We start from the raw sequence: 13,091 nt of genomic DNA, 5'->3' as shown, positions 1-13,091 counted from the left end.
CCACCTTTGGTGCGGTGCCATCCCTTACAGCAGCCTCGCTGTAAAGCAAGGCACGAAGTGACGCTGTAACGTTGGGGAACAGTTCTGCAGTTCACAGCATTAGGAGTGACTGGTTGCATACCCTCTTGGTTTAAAAACAGCCTTGGGAAGCATGACTGGAAGCGCAGATGTAAAGGTTACATGGCCAAACTCGGTTCTTGCGCTCAAGAGCTGGAGCAGGCACTCGGCACAAGAACCATCCATGTCGTTGTTGCCTGTGTGCAGCTGCTGCCCTTCCTGCCGCCAGCTGGGCCTTCCCCTGACCTGGGCACTCGTCCTGTGCCTGCTTTGCCTCCGGGGGGGCAAGGGGCATCGTGTGGCCCGGAGGTGGCCATGTGGGCGCAAGTCCCCCACCAGGTGGGTGGCCTTTGGGCCTTGGGGCCCGAGCAGCGGAGCTGCATGCTGGCTGGGCACCGTCTGAAGGCACGTGGTGAAACGAGCCAGGGCTTGGTGGGTGGCAAGAGTGGAAGCAGAGGGATTTTAGCAGCTTGGTTTTAGCTGCCTCTGCTGACAAACCCGAAGTGGGATTTTTTTTTTGTTCCCCAACAGCCTTGAGTGTGGCTGAGTCTGAACACATTTTGCATGGGACAGGAAAGGCATCTCCCTGAGCCTGGGGCTTCTCGCTGCCGAATTTCACAACACTGCTGTAAAATAGTGAGGTTTCCAAGAATGACAAGAAAGAGGATTACAATGGAAAACAGAAGTGAACTGAACTATAGGGGCATGGCTTCTTGCTCTACATGTGAGGCCAGCCCTTTGTATTTTCAGTTGATTAGCCATTTTGAATATCCAGAGCTGTACACCTTAAAGAGTGCTCAGCAGTTTTGGCAGTCTGGTCCCCTAGCAAATTATTGGAGAGAGGTTATTTGCAGCTGTGTCACAAAAATTACATCAGGTATGTATGTGCATACAGGTGCACGTACGTGTGTGTTTCTGCCAACTGCACATTAAGATTGTTTTCTTCCCCTTCTCACACTGAGATTGAGTTGTTTTTAAAAACAAGTCTGAGGCAATGCCTTAGACCCAACGGCTCTGTAAAAGCCAATTTCTTTTTTTTTTTTTTCCTAATGGTAGTTAATTTGGGGAATGCACGCACATAAGGAAGCAGCATTATTCCAGGGATCTCCACGGTTTTGCAGGGCCGCAGGGTGAAGCCAGCAGAGAGGGCAAGGCAGAGAGCTACAGCATATCGATTTGTCTGCATCCAGGCCTCCCCAGCCTCCCCCCGGCCCCATCTGCTGCCGCGGCGTGACTCATATCAGGCAAGTGCAAAAATGGCTGTGGTCGCTACCTGTTTGTGGGTGATTGGCTGTTTTTCCCCTCCGAGTGCTGCAGGCACGGAAGAGAGCAGCAGCGTATCAAGCACTTCAATCTGGTTTGCCGAGAGTAACAGCTTAAGAGAAAATGGCTGCCTTGTTTTCCAGAGCTGTCCTAGGGATGACCACGCAAGAGAAAATGAGGATCTGAGCATGAGAAATCTCTAAGTAGTTTCCCGGGCCATTTAGCATTTCTAAATACACGATGAAGGATCCTTTTTCTCTCCAGGTAGCTGCATGACTTCAGTCCTTTCAGATTTACCATTCAGCACGGTGATTCTAGCTGGTCTGCTTGAAGGATGGCTGGCTCTGCTTACAGGCAGCGAAGGAGCTGCTCCAAACTGTCATAAATACTCCTTGGGAGCCTGCTTGATGTATGTGTCTGTATGCGTATGTGTGTAGATATGCATACATACATGCATATATATAGAAGGTGAGATTTTAGGCTTGAAATTTGTCATCTAAGGTGTTGGTTCTGTACTCACTCACTTTTTACTGGTTATATTAATGAAGTGTTGTTTTCTAAAGTATACAGTGCTTTTCTCCCTAAAAATGGCTTTCTTCATTTTCTCACCTTTTGAGTAACACAGCATTATAAGCAGACATTATGTGACGGGAAATAGAAATGCACATAACCGTTACATTGCAGTATCTATAGGCCAAGAAGTTTTTAATATTAATGCAGAAATGATCTGCACAAAACAATTCTCTCTGAATAACCTGCTACAGAATTGTTGTCTGTTTAAGTAAGTGCATTGTGGCATTTTTAGGTTCGATAATATTTTTTTTAAACCAAATCGTGCTACTGTTTTGCAGCAGTATGTAGTTGCCTTCCATTCTTCAAAGGATTCCAAAATGCTTTAGTGAATTAATACTCTCAGCATCCCTTTGAGAAAGGCAGAAATTTTATATGGACTTCTAAATTCTAGGAGAGCTGGAAAATAACTTACTTGAAATATCATAGGAAGCCTTTCAAAAAGAGTGAGTAGGTTATCTGACTTTTGGACCTTTAATGTAAGTGACCGTCTCATAGTCTGGTAGATTTAGCTATGGTGGTTTGAGATGTGGCAATTATCTGCTGTACCCATCTGCAGGGCTTAATCCTTCATCGACTGCTCTGGCAAATGTGAGCTGGCCTGTGGGCTGGAGTGAGAGCACTGGGGCCCCATGCTCATGGAGCCCCTTCTGCCTTGAAGGCAGTGTGGTGGGGCTCTCGGGCCTGAAAATGCCAGAACTCAACAGCCAGGCTTGTGACTGTCTTCGTCTCTTTAGAGTGTAATAAGGGAGACGAAAAAAAATAAAAGGGGAAAAAAAAAAGAGTCGGGTATGTAGCCTTTAAATGTGGGCTTCCCTACCAGCTTCCAAGTGGCGCTTTTAAAAGTGTTGATTTCAGGTTACTAATAGCAATATCAATATTGTGGCACTGATGTATGTAGATTTCTGCAGACTCGTTTCTTCCCTTGAGTAGGCTTTTTCTCTCCTTCCTGTCATCTCTTTAACACAATAGCGCAATAAGCCTTTTCTGCAGAACCGGTGTTGCTTTTGAGCATAATCACATCCTGTGCAGTCCTCATCAGTTGAAAGCAGAAGGGTAGCATATCCCCTTCATTCTGTAATGGAGAGCTGTAGAGAGGGAGAGAGGTTTTGCCCCTCTTTTTCTCAAACTACCAACACTGCAAAATCTCTGCTAGAGCACCTCCAATTCTGTGAATGCTACACTGCACATCAGTTGGAAGCACTAGAGTGCAAATGTAGCTGATTACCAAAGACTGGCTGTGCTGCTTCAGTGTCACCGCAAGCCCAGGGACCAGTTTGGAAAACTCTTCAGAGAGATCACTGCAGCTGTACTGGTATCAAACAGAAGATGTGTTTTCGTGAAACAAACACCCACTATATTTCCTTTATATTTTCTAGAGATGTGTAGATAACCTTTCTCGTAGTGGGAAAAAAGTGCTTTATCAAGGAACTACACATTCACTTTGTGTGTACATCAAAGGAATAGGAGGTAAACTAATTTGGAAGAGATACTGCGGTTTGTTTTTTTATATATTTTTCTATCACTGTCATTTCTTTTTTCTTTTCTAATTGCTACCTTTAGAAAAGGGGAGAGGAACACCTGGAGCAGAGGAGGTGAAAATGAAACTGGAAAGAAAACTGCAGTTTTTGTTCTGAAAAATCCTTTGGAAGGAATACCTGTTTCATACTGCTGTGCCAGCATGGAAGCTGGCAGTGCTGCTCCTTCCCTCTGAGCAAGGCTCCACTGCAGTGCTTTGTGGATTAGACTGGCTATGCCACTGCCTGCTTTCATTACAACCCTGGCTTTGGGTAGGTCCCGCAAGGTCTGCAACAGTATGAATTCAGGCAGAGAGTGACAGTCTTGTCAGGTGATGTCAACTCTTAGAGATACCCGCTTCAAAACAAAGAACAAATTATCGTATCGAAAATGCTGGTCGATGTTTGTTCATTGGCTGTAACAGCACTGCACCGTGTGGGGTGATGTACAGAAGCACAAGTTAGCGTGGTTAGCAAAGCAGTGCAGCTTCTTCAGGGCTGTGCTTTACCTGGGCCAACTATACTTTACTACAGGAAAAATTAAACAATGCGGGACATGTTGTGTCCTGCAGTACTCAAGCTAATAGGAGCTTCTCCTTTGCAGCGTGGCCTGGAGACATACCCATTGTTTTCTTCCTTCCATCTACCAGAATACATCCATCCTGTATTGATTTTATTCTTGGATTATAATTTGTGGGGCAAGGATTGTCATGTCTCTTTTTAAATGTTTTTTTTTCTTTTTTTTTTCCCCTGGATTTTAATAATTTAAAATTTTTATCATACAGTCTTATATGCAAGATACAGGCAGCAGCATAATACAAATAACTCTACATTATTATTCATCAAGGCTTCCTATCCTTTGTTATATCATGTAAACAACTGTCTGGATTGGATGTTTCTGAGTTTCTTTTAACTGGTACTTCTCACTAACAGTTCACCAGTGTATAATTCTACAGAGAAGAATAAATAATTAAGGTCAGGCTAGGAGTTTTTATTTATCTTTAAAAAAAACGTTGCTGAAATATGGTTTGAGAATTAGGCCCATCTAACTGAATTCCAAATAGATAAACAAAAGATAGAAAACTTATGAGAGAATTATATTGATGTTCTGTCTTGCCAAATAAATAAATTTTTCAGTAGGTTAATAATGTGGAGCTGATTTGGAAAGATCTTTGCTGTTATTTTTGTTACACTGTGTAGATGTTAGGCTGTGGATGTTAGACCCTGAACCTGACCTTCTGTAAATTGTTTACAATTTTGTGTTCTCTGTGTTGAAAAAATGGAGCAGCATCCATAGTCTCTTGTTCTTGTAGAAGTTCTCCTTTTTGACACAATGAAACACAGAAACCAGCCATTTGCTTTGCAGGGCTGAAATGCTTGATGCTTTATTTTTCAATTTCATCAATAAGAGGCTTTTCCCAAATTGTAACGGTGCTCCGTTGGCATAATGAAGTTACTCCTTATTCACACCAAAAAATCTGGTAAAGTTTCTCCACAGATTCTAGTGGGGTTATGTAAATGAGTAAAATGATTCATATTAATAGCTTTAATTTCTCAGCTCTTTATTGTAGGTTTTCTTGAAATAGAATATTCATTTACAGCACTACTTCAGGATGTATTGAGCCTCCCCGTCTGTTATACACCCCTTTGGCTTCTGTCTTAGCTGGGCTTTGAAGCGATAGGATGCTGTGCACATTCTGGTTTCCACAGAGCGGGGACAAGAGAAAAATAAAACTCACCTTCGGGACTTTTTAACCCTCTTAAAGAATATATCTGTGTCTTCACAGTCAGGATCCGTTTGCATGCCCACCCAGATACAAAACAAGTATATTCAATATACAAGGATTTGTTGAAAAGCGAGCCCGTAAGCACAGTGTTACAGCCTCTCATCAGGGAGGAAATTTCTCTGTCCTCTCTCCTTTCTATAGCATTTGGCACAGCTTCTGGGGATCAGCAGTGGGTGTTTAAGTGAGAGAGTCCAAAGAGTCCTCAGAGGACCGAAAGTCACAAAGATGCTGACAGCTCCAACACAGAACAGAACTTTCCACACACATAGATTTCCTTGCTAACATTACCAAGCAAATTCCATAGCAATGCTCGTGGATTCACGGTGATATACGAGGCCTAAACAGTCTGCAACTGGATTTCTTCTTCTATTTCAGATAGCGGTTCTAGACTGAGAACCCCAGAGACAGAGCTTGCTTTCAGGCTTGAGCTCTCCTGTCTTTAAGCTGATGGAAACAACAACAACAAAATAACAAAGCACGTGTGGTTTTGTTTGTTTGTTTTCGCTCTTTCAGTCATGGGCTTTTCAGTTGCTCTTCACTTAGTGTTGCATTTCTCAGGCTAGGTTTCGAGGCCGACAGCCCATCCCCAGCAGCGTGTCGCTGCCCTGTGTTGCTGTTTGCCGTCCCCTGAAAGCGGGGTTGCCCTTTCTGACTTGGTCGGCTCCAGACGCCTCTGCTGAGGAGGAGTGGAAAGGAAAAAGGGTAAACGGGCCTCCTCTGGGCCAGAAAAATGCCAGCAGAGACTCTAGCTACCAGACTCTGGGAGCTTCTGTCATCGAAGCCAGTGCTGTTTGGGAAGACAGGGCGCCCTCGGTGATGTAGATGCGCTTTCTACAGATAAGCATGGTATCTCTGCTAGGCCAGAACCAGCCTTCTAATGGACACAGGTCCTCAGATCTGAAGATCTGTCTTGCTTTAGCAAGTCTGGCCACCAGAACTGAAGCTAAGGTGGATAGATTATTCTTCCTCGCCTGTCCATTTTGCCAGCAAAGTACTTTCTGGCTTTCATCCTTTGCTTTGGTGGAAGCTACTTTGCACTGCTGATAGCAGTCTGAGGCTAAAGGTTGTTTCTTAATGCCTTTCGGCCCCCGGAGCATATCGACACAAACAGTGTGTTATTTAATGCAGGTAGCAAAGGCTTTTTGACTCGGATGGCTGTGGTTTGAGAGGATTAGGCATAATTATATTGTTTGTGACATGTACAGAAAAGTTGATTTTGAAAGATGGCACAGATCTATTCTAAGTGAAAAGGGGCCACTTACATTGTAACATTGCTACTCCAGGTACTTTTTTAATGTGTACGCTTAAGGGAGGCTTTCTTTGTTTGTTGTTATTTCTGTTAGCCCTGAAACGATGACGAAATAAAACTGAAACTGTATTTTTTTCTGGAGCATAGAGTTTTAAACAGGTGAGCAAGTTACTGTGGGCTAACAAGTTACTTCATGTCTAGGGAAGAACACTAAGTTAATTTGCACTACTTTTTGTGTGTCTGAAATGTCTTCACAGGTACAGCACTCTGTTCCTACCAGTAGTAAGGTACAGGATGTCTACAGGACCAGTTACTAAGCCCTAAATGCTGTGCTGTCCTGGGATCAAACTTAGGGAGGCACAGTGGGGTCAGCGATAATCACAAAGGTACCCATGCACAAACGGTAAAAGCTACACAATTCCCTGGTTGTGACAAAGAGCAGAGTAAAATATTTCATTGTGGGTGTTCTGAGGAAAGGTATCCACCGCACTTTTTGGTTGTAGCCTAAATTGAGAGCGTCAGCAGTTTGAAAGCTGTTCTTATCTGTAACTCGGACGAATTTGATCTGGAAGTAGCAGAACACAAAAAGCATGGAGCTCAATAATGTTGTCACTAGAATCAGCTTTCACATTAAGATTCACAGACCTGGGTTTGGACCTCAGATTCACCAGCGAAAATCTGGAGTAGCTTAATCTGTAATTTGTTTGATTCCCTCCAGACATGCTTTGCTGTAACTGAGTTCAGACTCGGCCAACGCAGTCCGAACTAAATCATTCACCTGTTTATTCACCTATGCACTCGTTCATCTACATACCCACTGACACAAATTTCCTATAAAGCGAAAAGACATGCACACATTTGAGAAAAACTTAGAAATCTTGAAATTCATAACTTTTGACAGCCATGAAAAGTAAGCAGCCATATCCATTACCAGTCCAGACAAATTAACTAGAGTTATCTGGTATCCTTTTTTTATGTAGTTTCTTATCGTATTTTTTAATCAATCTTCTTTTCACTCGTTATTTATTATTCATAGCATTAATGAGTTTGCTTCTTGGCTTTTATTTTCATTGGTGTCTCGGATGTTTCAATACAGTATAAGTGCTTGGTTTGATTCCTTGCCGTAGATGTTTTAGTGCTTTTTTCACCGTGTGTTTTCCTATTCTGTCATCTGGAAATATTATTAAAGATATTATATACCTTTTCTTTATCCAAAGTCATGGTGCATCTGTTGACCTTCAGGGCATATTGCTGGGCCATCTGGTTTTCAAGGGAAGTGGGGGTCGGGAAGGAATGGGGAAGGATTTAAGGCAGAAGAAGATATTAGGTTACGTATTTATTATTTGATTAAGGTTTTGTTTTGTCAAAGGATAAGACTGATTGGTACTTTGTTACAGCGTTTGACTTTTTGTAGTCTCTGTTTTTTCTTGTTGTTTGTTTTGTTTTGGAGTTGTGCTGGTTCCAGAAAGCTGTGTGTGCCTGTGCTTGGGTGTATCAGCATAAACAAAACGGTGTGGCCCCAAAGTGCTTTGAAGTGTTGACCAGCACTGCTCTTGTAGCCGTATCTGTTAGCACCGTGATTGCATTACATTGTTTAGAAGCTTGTTCCTAGCCTGTGTTCATCTCTCAGCTGGAGACAATGTTAGTTGCCAGTGAGGAATTAGCAGGACAAGGTACCAACCTCATTTGAACCTAGAAAAATGAATATCTAGAACATGGTTCGGTTCTGGAAAAACATTTTTACCCCAGTTTTCCAAAAAAAGAACCTGATTGTGTCCACGTGTGGCAGCCCAGTTTAGATGATCCATAGCATGTGCACAGGAGATCCCATTCTGTTTCTGCTCGTCTCTGCAGATTAATAGATTCTGATGTGCTTCTCTGGATCTCTGGGGGCTGGAGGCAGAAGAGGGGGTGAAGGAAGTGTTACCAGCTCTGAGGGGTCCCAGGTTTTCCAAATGGCCTATATGGCAGTGGTTCCCTGTTTCTGATGTGGAGTTTAACATTATTTATTTAACATTAGTTAAAATCTTCAATTTCTTTTCCTTTTTTCTCTTATGCCCTTAAGAAACCATGAAATGACAATCTAGGGTATAATTTATTTTTTTATTTTGTCAATGTATGTTATATATCATGAAATACACTATAACACATAAAAAAATCTTCAGTTTTCATTTATTAAAAGCTCGGTTAACCAAAGTCCCATGAATGAACTGAAAATATGGCACAAGCTATTTTAGAACGAGAAAGAAAAGGCCTCTTAAGTAAATTTGCAGGATAAAGTAATTTGTTTCAAATGAAAACAAGAAACAGCTTGGTTATAACAAAAGTTTAAACTCACATGTTAGAAATAATCTTCTCTAAAATAACAAAGAGCTAAGTTAAATTAAAGCAGAATTTCCAACATCAAATTCTTTTATTGCTCCTGAGTTAAAATCTGTTTAAAACACAGAACACATTCCAACACATCCCTGGTATGCAGGGGGGGTGCATGGGGTAATTCTAGTGAAAGTTTGGATCCCAACCCTTCTCTTCCCTGTGTAATCTCCCATAACTGATACCCTGTAAGACAAAATCTCCCCCCAGTCCAGCTTCTCCTGCCCTCTTGCACATCTGATAACCTGTAGCAAGTGAAGTGTCTAGGTTACAGTCATGAGAACATGATAATCTCATTGTACTCTCCTGTATTTAATAATGTCTACGATGATTATTAAATACTCAATTCATCGTCAGTCTTCTCAAAGGATTTATTTCTCCCTCTGAGTCACTGTATTTTAGAAGGAAATAAGCCAGCTGAACAATACGTTTTCCTTACAAATAAAGTATCAGTGTATATGGACGGAAAAGAGTAAAAGAAGTGATATACCTCTGTAATGCTTAATCAGTTCTGCCTGAATTTGGGGAAGTTCACAAACAGAGGGGGAAAAAGCTCTATACTTGGAAAGAGAAAATTAAACCACATTAGGAAAGTTTGCTTCACTCGTGATTTCCAGAGATATTTCATGTTTATTGTGTGTTATCAGTTGGATGTGTCTCCTGGGCCTTTTCTCCATTTTCTGTTAGACAAGCTCTACATTTCAGATTGAGGCAAGAGTTTTTAGAAGTGTGCTTTGATGTTTTCCTTGTAAGCTAATAACATCATTGCAAAGGTTTACCTAAATGAACCTCTCAGCTTATCATCCTTCTCACTTTTTTTTTTTTCTTTTTTTGGGTGGGGGAGGATGGGGTGTGAACTAATTCCAATTTTCCTAGCTATTGTGGAACAGCAGACAAGCAAAAGTTAGCAGACTATTGTCTTTGCCCTGGGATTTCCGATGTCTATGATCAAAAGCCTTTCTCACAAAGCCAGGCATGGTTTTGCAAAACTTCCACCAAGGGGTCATAGCTGCTTGAGTTAAAAAGCTTTCAAGACTATGTAGCTTTTCTTAGGAAAACATGTGAAAACATAAAACATCTGTCAGAAGAGTTCTTTGTTTGGAAGGCTTCTTGAAGCACACCTTGGAATTTCCTTCCTTGGTGATCGTGGTTTTGTGTGGTAAACATGAAATAACCAGCGGTTATGTCACCTGGGTTCAGCATCTGAGGCGTATGTGGAGGTGTTAAAGAGACGGGGCTTTCAGAGTATTTCATTGTGCCGTAAAACATCGTCTCCATACACTCTGAGGTAATTGCAGTTTTTGCCTTTTTTCCACAACGGGCATTAAAACCAGACACAATAAGAACACGCAAAAGCAAGGAAGCATGTTGTGTTCAGGATAGCATACGGTACTAAAAGTTTAACACTTAAAACTTTATTTTCAAAACTGTGTAGATTAATTTGTTCGGCTCTTTTTATTCTGTGGATCAGATCCTCGCCTTCTTTGTATTTGAATGTGCTGAGCTCCTGCATACTACGTTTTTATTCATGTGAAATGCTTATGGAATTGTAAATTAGATTCCTTTCTGGCTCAGACATCAGCTACATCATTAGCTACAGTCTAAGAGTTGAGCCAAACCTTATCCTGGCTGCCTCCGTAACGTTAATGGAATTACAACAGGTGTGGTGGCAAAAGAATTTTACGATGAAAATCTTGATTGCTTTGGTTAGCCATAACAGAGAAAATCTGTTTGACTTTCGAGTCCAGAATGAAATTGTAGGATGTGAATCTGGAATAACCCCAGTAAGCTGAACAGATTTAGTGACAAGTCGTTGGAGTCCCTTAACGAGAGCCATTCTTCCCATTCTTTTTTGAAAATATATCTGAAGGAATAAAATGGCTTAAAATTCTCTTGAATTTAAGAAGCGACTTTTTTCCTCACTAGAATAGTATTTTTTGGTTTTCTTACCAAAGCTATGTTTTTCATGGAAAATGATCATCTTTTCTAAGGATCTAAAGAATGCGAAGGACCTTAGTGGAGTAGCTCGAGGGATGTTTATAGGAAACGTTTTCCAAATAGAATGAGCAGCATGAAGAGAAACATAAAAGATTACAGTTTGAAAGCGTAAGCAGGCTAGGATGCAAATAAAATAAAGGAGGTTGGAGAGGGACAATGAAGGGCCTTAAAAAAATAAAAATTGCTTATATTTGAGCTGAGTGTGATTCATTGGTAAGTTCATTAGAAATGTTATGCACAAACCTTGTAATTAATAAGAGTTGCACACGTGTATTATATATATATATATTAAAACAACAATACATTTATTTATATGACACAGAGATGGAGATCTAGAAAAATACGTGGGTTAAAGATAATGTTATCAAGGGTTACAAGTCTGCGTGACAAATCAGGTGACTGTCATGTTGACAGTCTTGACAAAAGTAGCAGTTGAGTAAGAGGGGTTGCAGAGCAAGGGGAAAAAGAGTGTTCAGGATGGTTCTGGAGTTGACAGCCAAAAGTCCTGATTGCATCAGAAGAGGCTGGAGGTTCTCGTCTGTGATGAAGACAAGGCAAATCTGGAGTACAGAGTATCCATGAATAAGTGATAATTAAAATCACTTTTGCATGAGATTCCCTCATGAGCAGAGGAGAAGGGAGTCAAGGGCAGAGTTCTGTGGAATCCCCAAATGAAGTATAAAATACAATTAACAGTGATAAGGAATGTTTAAAACAAAGACGCGTCACATATTCTGAATAGCTTATTTAAGAAGAACTTTAAAAAATGAGCAGTTTCTTTTTCAATTGAGAGCGTGTTTATATGCAGCATTCATGTTTCAGTTGATGGTATTTATTTTCATTTTATTTTTTGGCAGTAGGATCAGGTTTCAAAAGTAGGAAAAAATCAAGAGTATGCAAGAGTATTTTAGGATATGCTAGAAGTTGGAGGAAGAAAACCTCCAGGAGGAAGAAAAATCTTCTGATACACATTTTGCATCTTCAGTTTATGTTAGTTGCAAAGGAAAAAAATGTTGTTTTACCGTTTATTGAGTTAAATAATACACTGAATTGAATTAAATTTCCATTAAACAGGAAGGAATATTGAGGAAACCAGTTTATTTACATGAGAGGTTCCATTAAACCCCATAGACAATAACAGCGAGTAAAATAAACTGTATAATGTCGTATCCAAGCGAGTAAGAGGAACATGAGAGCAGATTCATTTAGATTTTCAGGGTGATGCTATCTGACTTTTTGTTTAAAAAAAAAAGTGCAGATACAGACATGCATTTACATACATACATGAGAAAGAAAAGTAGAAGACAGTATTTCTAGCCTCTTGGCTGTATCCCTGTTACTTATTAGCATAGGGTCTTTTGGGTGGGATCATCTCACCTAACTTCTCAGGTAACAGAGACATCAAGTAACAGAGGTGTCTTCCTTCATTGTCAAGGAGAAAAAAATGGGTGCTCCCAGCACCCAGCCTCTCTCCTTCTGGGGCAGAGTCTAGCCCCCAGGCGCATCACGCTCCAGAAGTGCCCGTCTCCTGACTTGGAGAGGAGCCTCGCTCGGACACAGATGGCTGTACTGTGCCTCTCAAAAAGACGTCAGTCCAGGTACTAGCGTCTGCTGCATTCCCGTGACCTGAACGGGGGACTCCTTCGTGCTCCTTAACTACTTAGAGAGCTGAGCTTGTGTTGGTTTTGTCTGTATTTTTTTAATCAGCTGTGCCTTCTGGCCAAGGATTTTATTTATCCTAATTGATATTTGGTGTTACGACCTTTCTGAAATGAAAGTAACGTGTTATAAGGTACTTGCTTAGAGAAGAAACCGAGGTAAGTTTCAAGGCAGAGAAGACACCGAGGTAAGAACATGAGTGCGCTGTCAAAGAGATCCCACAGCAGACGGTGCTGGAAGGGCATTGAGTGAGGTCAGCATAGTCTTGGGAGGAGCTGGGTAGCTCCAGGCAAGTTTATAACTAATTTTTGAAATACTACAAGTGTAGCTCACATTATAAATAACCATATGTTCATTAAATAACTGAAGAAGGGAAATCTGGGAAAAGTTTGTCCAGACATTTATAACTTTTTAAAAGGGCAGTTGATTTTTTCCATATGATTTTCAGGCTAAGAAACTATTTTCATCTCTTGAGACTGCTCATTGTTGTTGAGAGCTGCAGTAAAAGAAAAGAGCGAAGTTATCATCCAACCTTAAATGCAAAACATTTGGAATTTAAGCAGGCTCTTGGTTGCCTGTGTAACTTTTACTTTATAGCAGAAGTCTATAGCAAAGCTT

General features: G+C 41.0%; 1 protein-coding gene across 7 annotated transcripts in view; it reads left to right on the top strand.

Annotated features, from left to right (window-relative positions):
• The window catches only part of TBL1X (transducin beta like 1 X-linked), a 199,615-nt gene that overhangs the window by 68,100 nt on the left and 118,424 nt on the right, over positions 1-13,091 (top strand). For 2 of the 7 annotated variants that reach the window (XM_080577143.1, XM_080577144.1), the window contains exon 3: positions 1,179-1,301. The exons of the other annotated variants lie outside the window; for them this stretch is intronic. The gene's annotated coding sequence lies outside the window, so the exon portion shown is untranslated. The remainder of the gene's footprint in view (positions 1-1,178; positions 1,302-13,091) is intronic. 7 annotated transcript variants of the gene reach the window in all.

The sequence above is a fragment of the Anser brachyrhynchus genome (genome assembly GCF_964034855.1).
Source record: "Anser brachyrhynchus genome assembly, chromosome: 1".
NCBI lineage: Eukaryota > Metazoa > Chordata > Aves > Anseriformes > Anatidae > Anser > Anser brachyrhynchus.
Note: the sequence above shows the minus strand (reverse complement) of the source record. Positions and strands in the feature narration are given on the sequence as shown.